Below are 23807 nucleotides of genomic sequence, written 5' to 3' on the forward strand. Positions count from 1 at the left end.
CCTGACTTCCGCCCACTCCGCCTCCATAGCCAGTAGTGTCAGCTTGCGTGAGGATCGTAAATCCATGAGGGCACTGCACCCTGGAGGCCCAGCGCTCTCAATCCCCACACCGTGGCATACGCTGTACTTTCTGCCTGAAATGACATCGCACCACGTTTTCACCTAGCTACCTCTTATCCATTCTTCAAAACCGCCCCCGGGATCCCCCACAGGACAAGGCTAGGTGCCCGTCCTATGAGTCACTGCCTCATGACAGCGTGTCCCCTGTGTGACAGTTATTGGTTTGCTCCTGTCTACCCACCCCGCACCCATCATGAGCTCCCACCTTCTTGAGGGTAGAGACTCCCTGGTCATCTCTCTACTCACCTCCTCTTACCTCCTGTGTCTGTTCCTGACATGCAAGGAAGGCATTAATGGGCAATTAGATTTATAAACAAAGTACTTTAAGAAATTAAAGCAAATAAGGTATGTCACTTACTTACAACCTGTGAGAATACAGCTTGGTGTCACCCAAGGGAGAGGTAAAGCCAAATTCTAAGGGTATTAAGAATCGCTCTAGGGGCCTCTGGCTGGGCAGAACTCCCAGTGACTTGCAGAAAGATTGCTCAGAGTGAGCGCCAAAGGTGGGAAAGTACTACAAATGCCCTCTCAGCTCTGCGTTATTTTTCTTCCCAACTTTTCAAAACACTAATGAGATGGGAACAGGTTGGAAGGTGTAATGATTAAAGAACAGCCAGAGCCTGGGCAACCACTTTCAGTTCTCCCATGTGAAAAATGTTCAGTTCTACCTATGGGAGTAATTCGGGATCCCATATGTCTAATTTTTCAGTAGACGTTAATAGGAAAATGGGATTTACTTTACAGCAATAAACAGACAACTTAGCTGAAACACATCTGACCCATCAAGCCAGCCTCACCTGGTTGACAGGAGCTCTCATTAGCACCCATGTCCTTAGTAGATGGCTCCTAACTAGACTGGATTTTGTTCAGTCAGATTATAAAACTGTAGGCCTCCCGGTTCTATCACTGACTTGCTCTAGAACGTTTATGCTTTGCGTTTTTATTTCTCAGTGCCTCAGTTTCTGCATCTGTAAAACAGGGAGAGTCATTCTTGTCACCTACCACACAGGGGGGTCATGGGAATACACGAGCAGGCATCTCCAAAGCACTTTGCATTCCCATTACCTCCTCTCTGTGGATCTGAAGTAGGATTATTATTACCAAAAATGTCAGCTGTCATCTGAAAGGGTTATTTCCATCAAACTGCTTGTTCAGGAACATTTCATAAAGGGAAAGCGAAAGTGTGCACAATCTCTTTGGAACTATCATAATTAGTCCCCGTAACAGTTGGGCCTTTTTTTTTTTTTTTTTTTTTTTCCAGTTCATTTAAGAGTCAGATTCTAGAAAATTGAGCACATCCAATATCTGGGCTGAAAAACTTGTACAAAGCCAGAAAGCCCCCCAAATGGGTATGTGTGGGCTTCAGTGGCAGAAGAGCCAGATGTACTTTTTGCCTCAACTACTCTTTTCAACCTTTAGGAAAAAAATTATAATTGAATTTTCACACTTACAAAAACCCTTGGCTTTCGTCTCTAATTTTTTTAAAGTATCTTTTCTTATTTGTTGTGAATTTAAGATTCTCCCCCAAACAATCAGAAATTTCTAGAAAAGAAATCATTTAATGAATGTATAGAAGCATTTGGGGGTCCAGTTGTAACCATGTAAACTTTTACAGGGACAAATAATAGTTAACATTTATTGTCCCTACATTATGGGCTGGCCCTGTTTTAAGCACTTAAGGGGCATTATCTCATTTAATCTTTTCATGCACTCTGTGAAGTAGGTACTATTATCTTCTCCATTTTACAGCTAAGGAATCCAAGGAACAGATAGATTAATTTTCTCAAAGCACCATTAGTACAGAAAAAAAGCAAAGTGTTTTGGTTGCATCTTAATGCTTGAAGGAAATTTTCACTTAATTCAGCCTCAATACAGCAAGACTCTAAGACAACCTTTGATATAATAAACTTATTCCAACCAGATTAAACACTCTCTCTTCTGGGAAGAGCTGCACAGAGCCTTTAATACAGGTCCCAGAGATCAGACAGTTTGGGCTCCAGGAAACAATTCCAACTTGAGAATTTGACTCAGTTTCTGCCATCTTCTTTGATACTCTGGGGGAAGAAAACACACACACACACACATTCATAGGAACTTATTTCGGCTATTTGCTGAAGAAAAGCTGTCTTCAGTTGCTGTTGTTTTCAGCATGCCATCCAAGAGCATCTAGAAGCTTCCTTGGGAAGCAGAGGAATTTGCTGGGTTGCCAAACAGCCTTAGAAAATCCGCTGGGGACTCCATGGAAGGGGTCTGTGAACAAGGATAAAGAGAGCGCATTAGCGTTGCCTTGTTTCATGAAAAAGGGAACACACACAACAAAACTTGATTACAAAATCTCATTTTACAAACTCAAGGTGAGACGCACTGCCCTGAGGCAATGGCCCGTCCAGGGGACCTCCCCCAGGCTCTAGCGACATGTGCTTCCTGAGGAAAGACCTGATTCAACTGCAAGGGCTGGGCTAGATAAAACCGGGAGGGTTTATGTGCACAGCATTTAACTTTAAACATTCCTTCATGGACATTTACAATGCACATAATTTACATATTCAATACCAGTGACAATTTACTTCTCCCATCTGAACAGGGCTTTCAACTATGCCACTTGAACTAAATTAATAAACAGTAATTACAGAATGTTGTGTGAGCTAGCTGTTGATGTTGAGCAGATTCTAATCAACACCTTCTTTTAAGGACCAATTAAAGCTGAATGTATGCAATATAAACATCTTCGAGTATTTAGACATGAACCGCAGAACAAGGTAAAAAAGAAATTAAAATCTGAACAATTAGACTGGAGATGAGCCAGTCAAACCTGGAGAGATGGACACTTTTCAGCTGGTTTCTAAGGTCATGTTAATTTCTTGAAATGATGAGATTTTTGTAAAATGGTGAGGGGCTCCAAGGACTCGTTAGACAGAACCCCATCCGTTTTGAGATTTCTCCAACATCTTGTACTATTTTCCATATGCTTTAAGTTTCGTGGCATTTCTTTTTCAATTGCCTCAAACACTTTTCTCCTTAATTCATGTGCATCACAGCGAAAACTTAATCTCCATATTTCTGACTCATTTATGTATAAATCCTCTATGTGCTGTTTGGTATCTAAGAAACCTTTCCCTAGGCCCTATCTCTGGCCATCCAGGGGCTACAGAAAACACGGAGTGTGCCCCAGGCCCCTCTATGGAGGTTTACATCTCAAATAAACAGAACACACACAAAACACTGGGGAGAAGAATCAGAAGATTGGGGAGGAGAAATCGGACAGCCTCTCAGTGTAAGTTGTCCTCAGAACCAATTGCCTCTGCTTCCTAACATGGCAGCATCCTGGGCCGGCTTCACGGTTTTGGGAAAGGGAATGAAAGGGAGACATTCCAATAATGCTAAAATGTTCTGGATAATGTACGGAACTGCAAAAGTGACCAATGTATATGGTAGCGAATGGGTTTCTCCGATAGTTGGGAGAAATCGGTAACCATGTTTCTTCCAAACTAGGCACCTCAAGAGGTTGGAATGAGAGCAAGTTGACTGTAAATATCACTTTCTATGGGGCATAAGATGGCATCTAGTCTAGGAAGAGCCTAGTCCCAGTGGGTATTGAGGACACATTTGTGGGCCTCTGACCTGTAACCCTCCCTTCCCCTTTCTACCTTGGCCCCCAAGGCTGCACCTTGGCAATGCCCTGCTTCCCTCAGGCTACCTGACTACTGCTTTTACAATACACCTCAACCATCTTTCCTTCCGCTACTGGGATCTCACTTTTCTCCCTCCTGGACTTGCCTCGTCTCTGACTATCCAAATCATAACCAATCTCAAGGCTGGCTTCAGGCTTCCTTTTCCAGTGTCTGTCTCTCTTTCTGTCTCTTTCTGTCTCTCTCTCTTTCTGTCTCTCTCTCTGTTTCTCTGTCTGTCTCTCTCTGTCTTTCTCTCCCCTTCACCCTTCTGTAAACTATGTTGCCTACAATTTAACCATAAATTGCTTTGCTGACTTTGGTTAGTTGCCCACTCCATTTACAGGTATGCTTATCCTCTCCCTTACCTAGATTACAAACTGCCCAGGGACAGAGATTTTGTACTTACAGGGCTTTACCATAGCACCTAGCATAGGACTATTTATATGAGCAAGTGCTAAATGGATATTTGTTGGGTGAATATGAATGAAGCTTCCTTTAAAGTCAACAAAATGAAAGTCTCTGTTTGGCTTCGAATATTTCCTCAATAAAATTTGGAAGTATAATGATAGCTTCTGTGCCAGACATCAAATTTCAAGATAGTTCTTATTCACTAGTCAACACAGTAAAGTGAGAGAATTATGGAGCCATGGGGCCAGGAGGGACCACAGGAAATCATTTTATCCCATAGTCCTGCCTCTGAAGAGGAGTGTACTAAATATACTCTTGAAAAATAGTTGCTGAGTTCTGCTCTGTGCATAATCATAACCACAGTAATCATAATCATAATAATAGTGATCATTTATTGAGTACTCACCACAGGAAAGAAAGGGCCCCTCAATGCTGCCTCTCAAGGCTGCCTGAGGCCTGGAAGCCACATTTCTGTGGGTACAGGCCAGGTGTGCCCATGGACTCGTGCCACCAGGGAAGATGCCCCAGGCTCTCTCATCTCTCATCTTTGATCCATTTGACCATTTCCTTCCTTGTCTTCTTTCTCTTCACACTCCTACTGGTTCCCTGGACAATCTCAGCTGCTTCTCATGGCATCAACCAAAATTTCAGCAGTAGGAAGAAGAAATGAATTCTAGGATGGGATCTTAAGCCCTTGTGCCTCTCCCGAGCTTTGATTTCATATTCCTAATCACATATAGGTCATCTTCACCGGTGCTACCTCAAACATCATGTATCCCCAAATGAATCTCTGCTCTTTTCCTATTAAAGCCAGCTCTTTTCTCTCTTTTTTTCTTTATAAATGGTCTCAGTACTCATCCTCCTGCTTCTACCAAAAATCTGAATTTTATCCTTGACAGCGTGGTGTGTAGGAAAGAATGGGGGTTTGGGGGTCTAAGAGGACTGAATTTGAAACATGCCTCAGCCATTGACCAGCAGCTCTGGGACTGGACAACCTTTTTAACTTCTCTGAATATATTTTCTCACTTGAAAATAGAAATATCAATATATTAACAAGGCTATCACATATTAGACCTTCAAAAACATTTGTTTCCTTTCTTTTCTTTCTTTTTCTCTTCTCTTCTCTTCTCCTCTCTTTTCTCCCCTCCCATTTCTATCCCTTCCTTTCTTTTCCCTTCTCCTCTTTCCCGCCCCTCTCCCATTACAAATCAATCACCAAGTCCTGTCAATCATGCATCCCAGGTAATGGCCCTCTTCTCTCCACCCCTACTCTTATCAACATCTCACTCACAAGAACTCACAATCCAGTTTTTCTGCCTTCGTTTCCTCCTACTCTAATCCATCCTGTTCTGTGCTACCAGTTACATAAAGACCTAATTCCCTTATATAAAATCTACAATTATTTCCCAGTTGCTTCCAAGAGAAAAACCAAACTCCTTGGCAATACATTCAAGGCCCTTCATGATCTACCCTCAACTTACTTTTCCAGTCTATTCTTTAGCTAGTCCTCAAAGCTCCCCCTAGATTTCAGCTGGGTTATTTCCATTTCCTGACGATACCAGGTTCTTTAGTATATGCATGCTATTCCCTCTCGAATCTTTCCTACCCCATCCAACACACATACAACCTGACAAACTTCTATAGATGTTCCCTGACACTGGTCAAAGGTGAGTTCCTCTTAAAAACCTTCCCTGAACTGCAGAGGCTGGTTAGGAGGCTCAGACTGAGCTTTCAAAGACCCTATTAATTGTGGTGTCTTGGCCTCTTTCTACTCCCATTGTCCCCTGGATCTTGGCTTTGCTTCATATATTCTTATATTCCTATAGGTTGTATTTTCCCTGAATCCCAGTACTTTCCATCCTGGCATTCTCTGCCTATATAAATCCATGCCACAGTCATTCCTCCTGTGACAACAGAGTATTAACTTTCTAGCCTGGGCTTTGGTATCAGAAAATCCAAGTTCCAGTCTTTGATTTGCTGCACATTAATCACAAGATCTTGAAGAAAGTGCTCAAAGTCTCTGAGCTTTTAGTAGTACCTTCCTCATATAGCTGTTATAAAGATTAAATGACTGGCATAAGGATAGACATATGGGTCAATGGAATTGAATTGAGAGTCCAGAAATAAACCCTTACGTTTTTTAAGGTCAGTTGATTTTCTACCAGGATGCCAAGACAATTCAACAGGAAAAAAGTCTTCCAACAAATGGTGCTGAAACAACTGAACGTCCACAGGCAAAAGAATGAAGTTGAACCCTTACCTCACATCATATGTAAAAATTAATTCAAAATGGATCCTAGACCTCAATATAAGAGCTAAACTAAAAAACTCTTAGAAGAAAACATAGGACTAAATCTTCATGGACTTGGGTTAGGAAATTATTTCTCCATATGACATCAAAAGCATGAGACAAAAGAAGAAATAGATAAATTAGACTACATCAAAATTAAAGAATTTTCAGCTTCAAAGGACACTATAAAACTGAAAACACAACCACAGAATAGGAGAAAATATTTGCAGATCATATACCTGATAAGGAATTTGTATCCAGAATATATAAAGAACTCGTAAAACTGAACAGTAAAAAGACAATAACAAATAACCCAATTTAAAAATAGGCAGAGGATTTGAATGGACATTTCTCCAAAGATAACATACAGATGGCCAATAAGCACATGAAAAGATGCTTAACATCTTTAGTTATTAGGGAAATGTAAGTCAAAACCACAATGCGATATCCCTTCACACCCACTAGGATGGTTAAAAGAAAAGACAGACAGTAATAGTCTGGCAGTTCTTTAAAAAATTAAGCATAGTTACCACATGATTCAACAATTTCACTCACATAAATACACATAAGAATAAAAAAATATATTTCCACACAATAACTTGTACCAGTGTTCACAGTAGCATTATTCATAATAGTCAACAAGTGGGAGCAACACACATGTGCCTCAGCTGATGAGGAAACCAAATATGGCATATCCATACAATGCAATATTATTTGGAAGTAAAAAGAAACAAAGTTCTGATAGATGCTACAACATGGATGAACCTTGAAAAGACGCTAAGTGAAATAAGACAGACACAAAAGGCCATATATTGAATTATTTGTATGAAATGTTCCAAATGGGCAAATCCACAGAGATAGAAAGTAGATTAGTGGTTGCCAGGGGCTAGAGGGGTGAGAGAAATAGGGAGTGATTGTTGATGGGTAGGTGTTTCTATTTGGGGTGATCAAAATGTTCTGGAATTAGATTGTGGTGATGACTGCACAATTCTGTGAGTATATTAAAAGCACTGAATTATGCACTTCAAAGGAATGGATGTATGATATGTGAATTACATCTTAATAAAGCTATTATAAAATATTAAGGTTAATTAAAAAATGTAAAAGAAGATTAAATGAGATACTTGACCCACCATACTTACTATTATAACGTGTGCTTCTGTTGTTGCTGTATTGTCCTTATCCTGTTGTAATGTCCAGACTGCTATAACATGAGCTCTTTGAAGATAGGAGCCATGACTTCCTTAAAACATACGCCTTGTTTATTTCTTTGCAGTCCCTACAAAGATATTTGGCATAGGGAAAACTTTACGTAACATAACATAAAACTGTAGATAAATTAAAATGAATGAGTTCCTTCTGAGCTCTACTGAGATAGTATAAGATGTATTTTTATAATTCCAGTCTCTTTTTACTTAGGACTCCACTCTCACTTCCTGCTCCCATGAGAGACTGGCAATCAGTCACAGCATATCTCTCACCAAGTCTGGGTATGACCTAAAAATCCATCTTAACACAGTACACAGAGAATCACTACCAACCTGCTTGACTTATCTATTGCTGCATAACAAATCATCCCAAAGCTTAGTGACTTAAAATAACAACCATTTTATTATTTCTCACAATTCTGTGGGTTGACTGGGCCCAGCTAGATGTTTCTTCTACCCTATGTAATGAAGTCTGGGTCAGTTATCTGAAAGCTTACCTAGGCTAGAATGTCCACAATGACTCAAGCACATGGCTGACAGTTGGTGCCGACTTTCTGATGGGAACTCAGATGGGCTATCAGCTGGGAAACCTCAGTTCTTCTCTACCTGGTTCCTCTGTATCTGGTTAGAGCAAATCAGAGGAGCAGCCTCCATTCAAGGGGAGGTTACACAATGGTATGACTACTAGGAGAAGTGATTCATTGAGGGACACCACTATAACCAACTATCACACAGTCTACAGTAACTGGAAAGGGAGATGAATCCTGTCTGCCATTCCTGACCCTTTGCTATACCTATTCGTTCTAGTCTGAAGCACATCACAGCTCAAAAACAGATCTGATATCACATAATAACAGTGCCATATGCAGGCTCTGAGGCATCTCGCGCTGATACATGTCCTTCTTCCCCTCCCTTTATCACTAATCCCCACGTATCCCTTGACAGACTCATGTAAGCCATTCGTGTTTAGTGTGCTTCCTCCACTCATGTTGCCCATAGAGCACTGGGAGAAAACTGTTTCAGATGGCCTCAGCCAAACTTTCGCCATCAACAGCAGTTCCTATTTCTGGAAGGCCAAGTGTTTTGCACCAAAATTACAGAGCAGAGATACCAGATAACCCCCTACCCAGAGACAGGGAGCACTTGGGTCTCATCTGCTCTGGGGTAAATGGCAACTGAAAGCTGGATTCTGGGATCAGATGTGAGGGACACTGAGAATTTATTGACCAAAAGGGGCCTTGACACAAAGTCAATGGATGGGCTGCAGGAGTCTGTGAACCCCAAAATTGCATATAAAATTTTGGATGTCTGTGTTTTTTCTGGAAAAAAGACCTATTAGCTTTCATCAGATATTTTTTTAATTGAGGTATAATTAACATAACATGATATTAGTTTCAGGTGTTCAACATAATGATTTGGTATTTGTGTATATTATAAAATGATTGCCACGATAAGTCTGTTTAACCTCCATCACCCTACACAGTTACAATTCTTTTTCCTTATGATGAGAACTTTCAAGATCCAGATTATTAAAAGGGACCCTATATCCCAGAAAAGGCTAAGAACCTGATCTCACATAGGATTATGTGATACACTTTTCCCATCACTCAGAAGGCCGACTCGCAACTTACATGAAACCACATCTTCCCGCCTCAGATGCAGAAGTGTAGGTTTGATCAATCATACACATCACAGGTAAGATCAATGCAGCTCTATTATTCTCCATTGCCTGGTCCTTTTCTCTCCTTTGTTTCTGTCCTCCTCTTGCCCTTATTTTCTTTTCTTCTCCATATCCTTCCACTCATCTCCTGAAGCTTCTATTTTTTAAATATTTTAACTATATTCCTGGGCAAGACATTACCTATTTCTAACATTGAATGGCCTGTAATAGATAGAACTTTATAGCTGGAAGACACTGGACTACCTTATACCCATGGTGTAACTCAGTCTGAGATAAGAACTAGTAGATTATAATGAAACACTGGTGCACACTCCTGAGGGCCCTTTTGTCTCACTCAGAGGTATGTTTTCCCTTTAACAACCATAAGAATAGAATTGACAGGTTGTAGTGTATCACTTTGATTAAATTATTCCAGTGGTTCCCTACAGTATCATTGCGGAAGTGCAGAAATTTCCCCTTTAGTTTACAGTTTTCTGTTCCTTGTTGCGTATATCCCAAATGCGACCAAAGGAGGAGAAAGGGTTGACTGTCCCATTATCATGGAATAGTGGAGTTTCCTTATATGGATACATCAACTCATGGACATCATCAACTATTCTTGCCAAGTCAATTCATTAAGCATCAAATGAACCAGGCACCAGCTATGTCCAGGTGAGTACAAAGAGGACCAAAACAAATTGTCTGCCCTCAAGTTGCTTATGGTCTAGTGGGAGAGATGAATGAGAACACAGACAAATAGGAAGAGGCAGTGGAGAATTAGACGCAAGGCCTAACACCATCAGAGTGAAAGTGGAACAAGAAATTTATTCTTATCTCCCACCTCTGCCTTCAGCTCCTTCCAGAACCGTCTGCTCTTGATATTGTAGTTCTCCCTTGTTGCTTTTCTTAAAGAAACCAAAAGAGTAAAAAAGTGAAAGTAGGAGAAAATCCTCTCACTCCAACTTCTTGCTCTTTTTCCCTTTTCCTTTCTAAGCATCTGTCTTCCTCTTTCTGTTCCTTGGCCCAGGCAGTAGACACGGGCCCATTTTGGCCTCTTCTGCTCTAGCTTTCTGTCTCGTCCTCCATCGCTTCACCTCACAGACCCCCTTTTGCCCAAGAATATGTGCTGATCGGCTCACATGTCCACTCTGTGCTGGGCCTTAGAGACACAAGCATGGGTCCAACCACTGTCCAGAGGAAGCTTGTTTACAAAACTCTCCACCTCCTAGGGATCTGTTTTGCCTCCATCTTATGTTCCTTTTTTATTTCTCCCACTATCTCTCCTTGGACTATTTTTATTTCCATGTCAACTGCGGTTAGAGGCCTCCTATGAGAAGGAAATTATCTCTAATGCAACAGGAACATTAAAAGCCTCAGTTTTCTTGGAAATTATTAAACTCACAAGGGGTTCACACTGGGTTTTGAATTTTGAGAACTAAGTTATAAGAAACTTTGTTTTTTGAACAGAATTATTTTAACACTTGCCCTTTCTAGCTCTTCTTCAGATATTGTTTTTAAACCTCAGGCTGTTAATATTTTCTGTAAGCTCCAATCAACGCCAGATTCTGAAGGAAAGCCACTTCAAATTCCTAAACGTGAACTAAATCTGTCCTAGGTAGGAAGCCTGGAAGCAGCCGATGCCCACATCTCTGGGTGTGCATATGGGACAGGGTGTTGCTAAAAGGACTCAGCTGGTCTGTGTGGTCTGCTGGGGTGCCACCCAAGTTCAAGGGAACACTACTAAGAGTTATCAGTTTTTGCTCATTCATTCATCCACATAAATATATTCTGAGTACCTTCTATGTATTAGGCATTAAGCTGGATGTTGGGATTATAATCGTGAATAAAACAGACACAGTTCCTGCTCTGATGGACTTTTCAGTCCAGCTGGGAATTATGGACAATCAAACATGCACAGTAATTCTGATAAAGTGCCCTGCGTGTTATGATAGTGCTGACCATGTGCTGGGCCCTGTGCTAGGTGTGCTGTATTCTTATCTTCACCTAATGTTCCTAACACCTCTATGAGCTAAGCACTGCTATTCTCCCCACTCTACATCTGAGGAAACTGAGACAAAGTAATGAAATAACTCACCCCAAGTCACAGAGCTCTGAACCCAGGTCTGTCTGACTCCATAACCAGAGTTCTTATCCCCACACCACACTATCTCACACAAAACAGGAAGACGGCATCATGCTCAACGTCATGAACCTACTGCTGTCAGGACTGCGAAAGGATAAAACAAAGCAGCATCTGCAGTGTCTTAAGCTACTTGTCTGTAGGGAGGTCTCTTAGGAGAATTAGGAATAAAATAACAACATGATTTCAAAAGGTCATTCTCTGTGACCCAAACCATTTTCTAATTCTAGGAGTGAAAAGAATCTCTGCAAAATGAATAAAAGCGATAAAAGAATTGTTTTAAAAGAAGATTCTCACTCATTTTCACAAAGGCTGTATTCATATTTCCAGGGCTTTGTCAGAAAGTCAAGGCTAAAAAGAAAAAAAAAAATAAAGACTAGTTCACCTTCTTAAGAGGAAAAAAGAGAGAGAAAGAAGAGACTATACATAAAAGCACAGTTTAAAAATTCTATCTCCGGCCAAGGTCAGCAGACTGCCCAGGTCTAGACAATCTCACTGGAACCCCAAATTTGTAAATGCCCCATAGCTCACTCCCTGGAGTGTGAGGGGACATATTCCTACAGCTGTTATTACCATTTAGAAGCTCAGAGGAAAGCAGCTATTCTTTGACTTTTCCTGGGAAGATTTTCTTTTACTAACAAAAAAGGATAAAAACGTAATTCTTGCAAAAAGAAGCGGTCTTGAGAAAGTAGACCTAAAAAAAATAATCCTCTCTGACAAAAGTTGCTTCATAAAGAATTTTCTGCTGTACATTTATTTGCAGTTGTACATGATATCTTAAGGTAACTAGCGCATAGACTGCTTGTCTGACTGCTCATATTCTAGTTCCAGCTTTGGAATAACCAACAGGGTCGGATTTTGCAAGTCCTTTCACTTCCCTGGGCCTCAATTTCCTTTTCTATAAAATGAGAATGTTTGGACTTTATACTTCTCCTTCCAGCTCCAATACTCTGTGATTGTAGTCCATGAACCCAAACCAGATAGTTGCTTATCCTGATGATCTTTCGAACTGATGCAGTCCCATGGGAAACCAGACTCTCTGAGCATGTATAGCAAGCCATATTTATATCAGTGGGTGGCCACCCAGCTTCGATGGCCTCCCTCATGCCAGGAGAAGTTTGAGATAGGGAAAAACTCAAGAGAAAGTTAGGGTGAAAGATGGTTTGAATAACTTTCTGACCTGGAAAACAGTGAGATTCATACCAACTGAACCTAAAGGGGAGGAAATTATATATAATGACCTATGTCATGAGGATAATATCTTTAAAATATTAATCCTCTGTATACTTTTTACCTCTTCTTCTAAACTATGTTTCATAACACCCACTCTATATCTTGATCACAAAGGAAATAGAGAAAATGAATGTCATTTCAGGCAGGAGGAAGTAATGACGTGTGCGGGGGCAGAGGGGAGAGGGAGGGACCTCCCACCAGACTGAAGAGGAAAATTAAAATCTGTCCTTCTAGCCCCCAGTGGATTGTGGGAAGCATAAGGGAACAGAGAGAGGGGATAAATGATGAGACATGCATGCTGTGAACAGTTTCTCTCAAAGTTCTTGAGAGTTAATCATTGCTGCACAACAAGTTACTACAACCTTAGCAGCTTAAATCACATGCATTTATTATCTCATGGGGCCTCTGCTTAGCATCTCACAAGGCTGTAATCAAGATGTCAGCCAGGCTGTGTTCTCATCTGGAGACTTGACCGAGGAAGAATTCACTTCCAAAATCACTCAGGTTGTTGGCAGTTTTTATTTCTTTGTGGTTGCAGAACTCAGGTCCCTCGCTTTTATTGACTGATGGCTGCTGGCCCCTCAGATTCTGTAGTTCATCCACAATTCCCTGCCACATGGGCATTACCAGCATGGCCCCTTCATCAAGTCAGCAAGGACAGTCTGTAGAATGATCTACTAGCAAGATGGGGTTTTATATAATGAAATGCAATCACAGGACTGCCCACCCACATGCAAGAAGAGGAGATTATACAAGGGCATGAAAACCAGGAAGTGGGGATCATAGGGGTCACCCTAGAGTCTGTCAGTCATAAATACCAAAAGCAAAGAGGCCCTTGTCCTTGTCTGAGTCTCTTGGGAGAGACTGTCTTGCAGAGTACTGCCCCCATCCCATACCCAGCATGTGATGGCCATATCAGAGCAAAATCATGGTTAAGCTGAGAGAGGGGCTGAGCTAGTTTCCTGGAGTCCCCCCTCTTGTATAGAAAGTATTCAGAAGTTCCTGGATACTCTAGAGAAGGAACTGGAAGTAAATGACTTGTGGGGCAGTCAGTTCACCAGAGGGGTTCTCATGGCAGAGCAAAATGACCCTGTGGACAAGGGTAGCCCAAGCCAGTATGCAAGTGGGAGTCATAGCCAGACCTTGGAGGGCTACACAGCACCAGCTGGGTCAAAAGAAAGGCTCACCAGGCCATTACCAAGCTCAGAGAAAAGAGTCTCAAGTTTCCAGCAGCAGATGCCAGCTGGGCAAGCGCTAACAACACAGGGAAAGCACAAGGTCCAGCAAGACCAGTGAGGACCCGGAGAGCAGCCAAGAGCTTGCATGAAGACCACTGGGACCACTTCCCGTTGCCATAGCAACAGAGGAAACTCCCCCATCTACCATCTTGAGGAGGAAGATTCCAAAAACCTAAGCATTTACCTGAAAGAGATCGTTTTAAACCAAAGGAGACTGACATATTTTTAATTGGCTCACTTGAAGTTCACGTTTGTTTCCCTGCTACCCCAGGGCTGAAGGATCCTGAAGAAAATTTAGCCAGTTACAGAGAATAAAGAAATTACACTTTCTTTGCACAGTTGGATTGCATGAGTAAATTTGTAATCTTGCTACACCTGCTATGTAACAGACACTATACATATATGTTTTCATAGAGTTCTCCCACAATCCTATGAGGTAAGTGTTATTATATTCCCATTTTACAAATGAAGTTGAAACTCTGAGAGGTTAAGTAATTTACACAATGTCACACAGCTGGTAAGTGGAAAAGTTTGTGTAGAACCCAGAATTGTCTGACTCTAATTCTTATGCTCTATTCACTGTACCTCAGTTTTAGTCAGAGTAAACTAAGTGCTGTAACAAGCATTCCCCAAATCTCAGAGGCCTTGCACAATACAATTTTGGTTCTTGCTCATTTCACAGTCCAGTGCAGGTTGCTGGGGGAGGGTTTGCTCTGCATAGTCTTTGGGAGACCCACACTCTTTCCATCCTCAGGCTCTACCCTCTTCTAAACTCTCAGCGTCCTCTCCACTCAGCCAGAAATTATAAGAGGGGAGACAACCAAGGGTGTGTAGGGTGAGTCTATGGGTCAGGCTAGAAATGGTACACATCACTTCTGCCAATATCTATAGGCCAGAACTCAGTGATATGATGCCGCCTAACTGCAAAGCAGGCTTGGAAATGCAGTCTAGGTGTGTGCCTAAAAGACAAAGAGGTGGGATTTGTGAACACATAGTATCCTTTGCCACAATCCCATAAACTCATAATCTAAAAGTTGTATATGAAATCTTTCCTACCTCCCTCACTCCAGAAGAGTCAGATTTTCCTATCGTTAGATCTGAAGGTCAAATTCAGAAAATTAATCTGATAATAAAATGGTAAAGATAATAGATGCAGCCAGAAAACTTTATGTTTGTCTTCATGGTACTCTAAATTTTTCTGTGAGTTATCTATGGTCTCTTTTGGTTTTATATAAAGGAATCCAGCAGCTGAGGTCCGTGACTGGCATGTCCTCTGAGGTGTCTGTAGGAAGAAAGTGAGCTGTGGTTGATTCTAGCTGCTTAGTGAAATCATAGAGTAACCTATGTTTATGGTGTGTCTATGGCTTGGATGTTGGAGTTCCTGAGGGAGGAGAAATCTAAGAAAGCATGGTGGTGGTTATTTTACTATAGTTTTGGAGTGGCCCAAATTGCCTGGATTTAAATCATTCAGATAACTGAGAATAATAATAATTAAATTATAACGTACAAGTTACCATGTCATATTGAGTTTTGGATTCCCAGGACTGATAGGCACTAGACAAGTCCTTATTGATTTGGTCTTGCCAAGAAATTTATTTTAATGATATCTATGGAAAGACAAGCTTAGAAAATGTATCTTTGCCTGGGATAAGGCCAATACTTTTCAAAACCATTGATGTCTCGGAATAATGTTAGGCTTGATAAATGCGGAAATAAGATAAATAATTATCAGCTTGGGGATGGTTGCCCTGTGTCCCTGACTTAGGATGAGATCAGTGATATTGCAACTGTGCTTTCTGGTCTCCTTCAGAATTTGATGGAGGAGCTGAAGAAACCATGGCTCATGGAAGGTAGAGCAGGGGGCACAAGAAGGGCACTGGTTCACTACCCTTAATTCAGGCACAACAGTTTTGTCTGGATCTCTTGTACATACTGGGTTACCATATAAAATCTGAAGAAAAGATACTAAGGTTAAAGATATTGGTAAACCAATGTACTAAACCACCGGATTTGCTTAGGCATTATATGTGGTATAAATAATTCTGCCTGTCTCTCTCTGCCTGAGAAAGAAACAAGTGGGCAGGTGATGGTGGGTCATTTGGAGTCTATCTTCCTGAAAGGCAATTTGGAGAGTGGAAAGAGCTTGGACTCTGGAAACGAACAGACCTGAGATCAAAATATGGATCTTATTAGATATGTACAGTAATAACCTGACCTGGCAGGATGGTTATGAAGAATATGGAAGATCCCAGATTTGAGGGGAGACTATATATGGTAGTGGTTAAGAGTAGGGTGTAGAGAGTTGGACTGCCTGATTCTAGGCGCTGCCTCTAACTACCTGGGTAACTTTGGGCAAGTTACCTAACTTCACTGATCTTCCGTCTTCTCATTTATAAAATAGATTCAATAATAGTATTCATAAGCTCATTACAAAGATTCAATGAATAAATGTCTGTAAAGCACTTAGCACAGGACCTGATACATAATAAGTTTACAGTGATGACAATTCTTACAAATAATTATTAATAAAGTCCCAAGCAGAGATCCAAATACCCAGAAGACATTCAATAAATCATAGCTATAACAGTTTTAACACAATACCTCCCCTTAGAAAATGTAAAAACAAAGTGAAGAAAAAGGAAGGGGGCATAGATTGCCAATAAAAAGTGAAGGAGTGATTCTTTTTTTTACAGAGTTGAAGATGGGTAGAACAATTGAATGAGTAAATAAACAAAAGAGTGGGATTGTTCATGGGCTTAGAGACGACCATGGATACACACACTTGGGGCCAATTTCATGCTCAGATGTAGGCATTACCATGTAAGAGGAAAAGCTAAGAGCTCTGGCATGATTCAGTGGGCCTCAGTCCAAAAGCAGGGCACTGCCTTCAGACAGGCTCAATCAAATGCACATGAAACCTGGAAGCCAGCTAACGCATCATCACTCTACCAGCTTTACTAACCCATTCCACTCATACCTGTGTCCTCTGGAGACGACCATCCAGCTCAGGACCGGATGTAGGCAGGCAGCCAAGACAAAGGCCAAGAAAGGAAGAATGGTTAGCCCAGAAAGGGGGCAACTCTCTCACTGGGGCTTTTGCTTTTCAAACCAGCTCCCACATATCATTTAACGGGCAAGTGTATGGTGTCCAGTTGTGCAAGGTTCGGCAGTAAACAGACAAAGAGAATAGCATATATGTAGCTCCTGCCCTCAAGTACCTTGGGATCCAACACTCATCAGAGAACCCTTTTTCTAGGCAGCCCATCAGGCAATAAGATCAGACGGCAACTTTGCAAACTCCTGTTCTATCTTCTTAATATTATAAAAGCCAATTCCTTCAAATTATCCATTAGAGGCAAAAGAGAAAGAGAAAAAAAACCCACCCTACAATAACTTCTAAAATCCAAACTGATTAATTTCTCAAATGAATAATTTAGATCTTAGACATGAAATCATTTGGAAAAGAGCTTCTACTTTAAGTAATTTCATTCTATACCTTTCAACACCAACAGATGCCACTATTTCACAAAACCTAATGCTTGTCCCAGCTGCAAGATGTCTTCCAATACAACCAATCAAAGCAGGGAGAAGTCTGAGACTAATGGTGGGCAGGGTTCCCTTCCAATTCTGAAGAGAAAGGGGCAGGACAAGGGTGCACTGTAGCCAGGTCAACCTAACCCTTCAACCTAAGCAAATAGATACTTGTGGGTGAATGCTCAGGATTTGAGATATTAATCTAGAAATGTTATCTGGATACTAGATGGACTACCCATCTCCAAAACACTTGAGTACAGTAGACTGCATCTCCCAACAAAGACGTGGTGATTATATTTCAATCTGTCGTTAATGATCAAGGTCATGATAATATAAGTAAATTGTCATTATACAGTAGTTGTGTGGAAGCAAATGCCAATAGCAGACAGGTCAGATACATGTACCCAAGAGAGGTTAGGATCACGGATTCAAATCCTGACTCCATCATTTATTACCTCTTGACCTTGACTCCTCTTTGCACCTCAGGTTACTAGTCTACAAAATGGGAATAATAACATCACTTATTTCATAGGGCTGAAATGAGGATTCAATGGCTGATGTAATCCCGGTATATAACTTAATACAGTATCTGACACACAGTCAGCACTCTTTCTCAGTTATCATTTTTACTGGCAGACAAAGCAGCGTGGGTTGTTTCAAAAAGCACCATTATGTCTCTTACACCTCACCTTTATGGTCTTCTTCAGACCCTTGAGATATGAAGAAGAAATGTTTTCTACATAAGCAATTATGAGCTACTTCTCAAAGGTCTGAGAATCTAGAATCTACTAGACTTGATCTTAAGTCCCAGTTAGGCCCACTACTGGCCACATGACCCTGGCAAGGTGTTCAACCTCTTTAAGTCTCGGTTTACTCATCTGTAAAGTAGGGATAATAGCGATAATTTTTCTGTAAGAATTCGTGACGATTAAATGAATTTCTACACTTGGGGCATTCAACACAGTCAATACTATTATTAATATTATTAGAGTAACAAGCTTCACCTCTCTGGCTTCAGGATCCTTTTCTCTAAAATAAAGAAATTAGACTAGATTAACCTTAAGCTTCCTGTCAGCATTAACATTTTTTAAATTTCTAAATTTTTGCCACTTGACAGATGCAAATACTGAGTCACAGTTCAAAGATAATAAATGCAATGGTTTCCCAGACCATTACCCTCATAACTAGACTCTAAATACTTTATCCTATTTTAATTTACAAGCCTACCAGAGGCCTGGGCCTTTTGAATGTTCAGCTGGAATGTTAATTATGGGAAATTCCAGAATCTGTGGCCTAGAGACAAATTCTCATTTACTCTGTTCCCGGGCACTGGGAACCCTCTTGCCTTTCCTTCAGAACACCAACTTACTTTCCAAAGTCCACGAGACCAAAGCCAGATGGCAGTGCCTCCTGGGCCCTGCTGCCTCGGGCCCTTCCCACCCTGTCAGTCCTCAGAGCCCCATCCCTTAGTCTGGGTCTCCGGTTCCCACCCGTCTTCACCCCAACCCCAGGTCTCTAAGGTGGCTCTGATAAAACCTTCTTTTATACGACTTCCAGAAACACATGCTAGACCCTTTTCTGGGCCTGAGCCACTACTAACCAGGAAGAGCTCTCAGGTTCGTTTGTTCCTTATGAGATTTAGCCACCATCCATTTGTTTGAGAGAAATCATTTCTTTGTTTGCCCAGGTTTTGCTTTTGCTTTGCTTGTCTCAAGGGCAGCGGCATTTCGCACACTGTAACGGTGCATTTCATCGGCTGACTTACTCCGTACGTAGCACAAAGCCTGGGCTCCTGGAAACACTGGCTGGGCTGAGTTCCTGTCTCTCCTGCCCAGCCGCCTGACTTCAGACGTGAATGTGATTCAGAGAAAGGCCGTGGCTGCAGCGTGATGTGAGGCTCTGAACATCCATCCATTCAGTGGCGGGAGGGTCGGGCAGACTGCGGAGCTGGGGGTTCAGAGAAGGCTGAGGGAGCAGTCAGAGCAGTCAGAAGATGAAAAAACAAACGAACGAAAAACCCTCAGCATTTCAACGCCCTGACTCACCATGTCCTTCCAGGCAGTGATCTTCATGCCCCAAGGGTAAGATCTTGAGGGGTAGGATCATTTTCAAGGGCAGAGGCACTAATTAACCCTGGTGAGTGGATCAAGGGAGAGACAGTCATCGGTCAGGTGGCACTCAGTTCCTTCAAGTGAAGAGATGAGAAGGCAGATGGGCGCATGGTGCTTGCCCCTAAATGAACTGAATAATTTATGCCTTAAGAAACCCTATGGCCTTGTACTGTCGTAAACAGTGCGTGACTTTCACAAATGCTTTCCATTTACCCTCATTTTACAGAAAAAAAAAAAAAAAAAAAACCATGTAGGCTTTCAGGGACCAAAGGATTTTCTTTAGGTGATGTGGCCAGTTCAGCGCAAGAAAGGTAGGATGGCTGGTTCCTGAGCCCCACCCCGGGCCTTTCCTTGGAGGGGGGGTGGTCACCGTGTCTGCTCCAAGCAGGGCAAGAAGCATCAGGGTTTGGGACATTGGCCTGACATGTGCAGGTGGGCTGCTTCCCTCCCTTCCTGCAGGGAACCTGTCCCCTCAACAAGGGAAAAGGAATTTTGCTAGGACACCAGCCAGAGTCTTGGAAGCCTTCATTTTTGTCCTCCAACAGCTCAACTCCCAGAGAGTCAAGCAGTCTCCTAGTGTAGCAGAAAACCACGTCCATGTTTATTTGCAACACGCCAAGCACTGTTCCATGATCCCCAAGAGCCTTCCTCCCCACTTTGGACTGATTTATGTTAAAACAATTACACACTCTGGAGCTTCACTCCAACTCCGGCTGTGAAGTTCACCCCACGGGACCCTGTGATAAGTCAAAGTGGGAGAGCAGCCTCTCCTTGGCATTGCTAAGGTTAAGCACCTCAGGTGACCTCCAAGGCAGATCAGCTTGACATCGAGTTTGCGTGACACGCGTCAGGCATGGCTGAGGTTTCAGTGCACTGTGGTAAGAAATGCGAGTGGAAGCCACGAAGCTCGCGCAGGTCAAGATGAACCAGATCCCCATTTCACAGGCACGCTCTCATCCCTCTGGAGGCCACTGACTGAGACCCTGGGCCTTCGAACACTTGTATAGCAGAGGCCACTCGAGTTAACCTGCGGGTTTCTACTCCTACAATCTAAATTAGGTGCTTCTCAAGAATCAGTTGTGTTATTTCTTAGGCTCCTTATTCCAAATTTCCTTGTTATTAGAATTGTATAATTTTGGTCAATATTATATAACCTGATGAATATGAGCCTGGAAAAGGAAACGTCTGTTTCTATGAAAACGAAGTAGAATAATCTGGAAAGAAGTGGTAAAAGCAGTTGCTAAAAAAAAATTTCTGCCTAATGAAGGTTTGGGCAAGACAACTGTAAAGGATTGGGGCAAAACAGTAAAAATCCACGATGGTTCTGATTCAGATTTCTTCACAGGTGTCTTTCAGTTGGCCTCCCACGTTAAAGGAACCTCAGCTGGAAATCGTAGCTATGGGGTTGTGGGCGTGACTCACACAAAATGATGGGGGGAACTCCTATCAGTGGACTTCTACTCAAAGAAAGAGCCTTGGCCCTGTATATTTTTTAAAAATCCAAAAAACTAGTGAATAAAAGTACATTTATTATGTTAAGATAAAATTAAAACATTTACGGTATAAATGCCTACTCCTCTATATTTCTCCTCTTCAACTGATTTTATTCAGGTAACCAACTACTGGTCTGAAAGGGGGCTTCTACTGTACTAGGAGATAAATATGCCAACTTACAAAGTGTCCAGAGAGTGAATTAGACAAAAGAATGTGCCACCACAAACCTGAAGACTTTCCCCGCCTTAATAAAGGGGTCTTCATTCGTTCGTTTGTTCTGTTGTTGAGTTTATCCTGGAGCAGCTCTGTGAAGGCCCCATGGTAGGGGCTGGGAATGTGGTAAAAAGGAAGGTGGATGCAGCGCCTCCACGAGGCTCATTTTCCAAAAGGTCCCTCCTCCAGCCTGAGATCCCACTTTCCCCTCCACTTACCAGCCTGGCCAGACACCTCTCCTGCCACACTCCTCTGCCACATGCCACTGGGACCCCTTGACTTTGCCTCTGCTGTGTCCCTTACCTAGAACCCTCTACCTCCACCCTCACCCTGCCCCGTCTTCCCATCCCATATGCCACCTCCTCCTTGGAGCCTGCCCTGGTTTCCCCAGGCAGATGTGATCTCTTCCCACTTTAACTCCCACAGAATTTTGTTTGTTGCTTCTTTATCAATTTACAAATTTCTGCCATAAACTTAATTCCTCTCCTGATTTTCAAGGCCACTTAGTCAATGACCAAGACTCATTCACTTTGGCATCTCCACAGTGCTTGGCCCAGGGTTTTGTTCATAAATTTTTTTTTTTTTTTGATTGTCAAACTGGAAACTTTTATTTTCCTTTTCCTTTTCTTTCTTTTTTTTTTTAACATCTTTATTGGAGTATAATTGCTTTACAATGGTGTGTTAGTTTCTGCTTTACAACAAAGTGAATCAGTTATACATATACATATGTTCCCATATCTCTTCCCTCTTGCATCTCCCTCCCTCCCACCCTCCCTATCCCACCCCTCTAGGTGGTCACAAAACACCGAGCTGATCTCCCTGTGCTATGCGGTTGCTTCCCACTAGCTATCTATTTCACGTTTGGTAGTGTATATATGTCCATGCCACTCTCTCACTTTGTCACAGCTTACCCTTCCCCCTCGCCATATCCTCAAGTCCATTCTCTAGTAGGTCTGTGTCTTTATTCCCGTCTTACCACTAGGTTCTTCATGACCTTTTTTTTTTTTTTCCTTAGATTCCATATACATGTGTTAGCATACTGTATTTGTTTTTCTCTTTCTGACTTACTTCACTCTGTATGACAGACTCTAACTCCATCCACCTCACTACAAATATGGAGGTTCCTTAAAAAACTAAAAATAGAACTACCATACAACCCAGCAATCCCACTACTGGGCATATACCCTGACAAAACCATAATTCAAAAAGAGTCATGTACCAAAATGTTCATTGTTCATAAATTTTAACTGCTACTTTGGTTACTTAACTATTACATATAAAGATCAACTAAGTACAGGAGATGATCAAGGAAAAAAATACCTATTGACAGGTTATGAATGTGTTTTCTTATCCCTAAGATACACTTTTAATTGACTATGCAAACTTCAAAGCATCTTTTATTCACCAGCTAACTTGCAAGTAATACAATGAGATCTGCTAAAAGGAAAATTCTTTTGGAAGCTTTATTTGTTTGGGAAACTTGCATTCTATGGAGATTTTCCTTCCTGCTGGAAAACATCTGGATGTAAAATGAAGAAATTAAGTTTTTCCTCACATTTCTAGAAATATTATTCTTCCAGGGATCTTGTTTATTCTCACAGGCCCAGATGGAGAGGTAAGGGACTATGAGGCACATGATACCTCTTTGGAAAGTTGAGAATTCTAAAAGCATCACTATAAGGGCTGTGAATCTGCCTTGTCATAACCCAGGCAACTGTAAATGAGAAGGACCTAAGGCATTGCCCAAGATGGCCATGATTTCAAATCACTATAGCCTTTAGCCTTATAAACCAAACAACACATCCACAGGTGCCCAGAACTGCATGTCTCTAAAACACAATCATTTCCAAAGAAAATTATCACAACTCAGTAGTGCTCTTTATGTTGTTAATAAGAGTTGGTCGGTCACCATGCTGATTCAAGCTGTGTCTGTACAGCTTTGGCTAATGTCCATTGCTTAGTGTGCTCTGGAAGTAAATTATGCCTACACAGACGTTAGTTGACCTGCCTTTATAAAGGACTTTATAAAGGAGGGAAGCAGGGTCACACAATAGAAAGATCATGGGCCAGGGGGCCAGGCATCCCAGGCTAACATCTGGTTCTGTTCCTTGTGAGCTATGTAATAAACTGGCAGAGGCTTAGTTTCTTCATCTGCTACATGGGGAAAGAATATGTACTTAGCAGGGGTGTGGATAGAAATAAGATACTGCAGGTAAATGCCTGTACCTAGAAGATAGCTATGGATGTCCGAGTGACTTCCTCACTTTGATTCACGCTTGTTGCTCATAAAGCATTTGTACACTCAACTCATTTGGATCTCCTAAACTCCCTGTGAGAAAGGCAAGAAAAAGTCTACAGGTTGAACTGTCTGAAATGGCTAATATTTGACTATTTTGACCCATTAAAATGGTTTATGGATCCACCTAACATTAACCTCATCTTATAGATAAGGAAATCACAGAACCCAGTAGCTCTGTCTCCCAGCCA

The 23807-nt window shown here is 41.7% G+C and overlaps 1 long non-coding RNA gene across 1 annotated transcript; it reads right to left on the bottom strand.

Moving 5' to 3' along the window:
* Positions 1-2056: 2056 nt before the first annotated feature.
* On the bottom strand, positions 2057-20215 carry LOC309661530. Its single transcript, XR_014264055.1, has 2 exons — positions 19103-20215; positions 2057-7768 (listed from the first exon to the last, which is right to left on the bottom strand). It is a non-coding gene; the product is annotated as an uncharacterized lncRNA (long non-coding RNA).
* Positions 20216-23807: the final 3592 nt, after the last annotated feature.

This window comes from Balaenoptera physalus (assembly GCF_965194825.1).
Source record: "Balaenoptera physalus genome assembly, chromosome: 1".
Taxonomy (NCBI): Eukaryota; Metazoa; Chordata; class Mammalia; order Artiodactyla; family Balaenopteridae; genus Balaenoptera; species Balaenoptera physalus.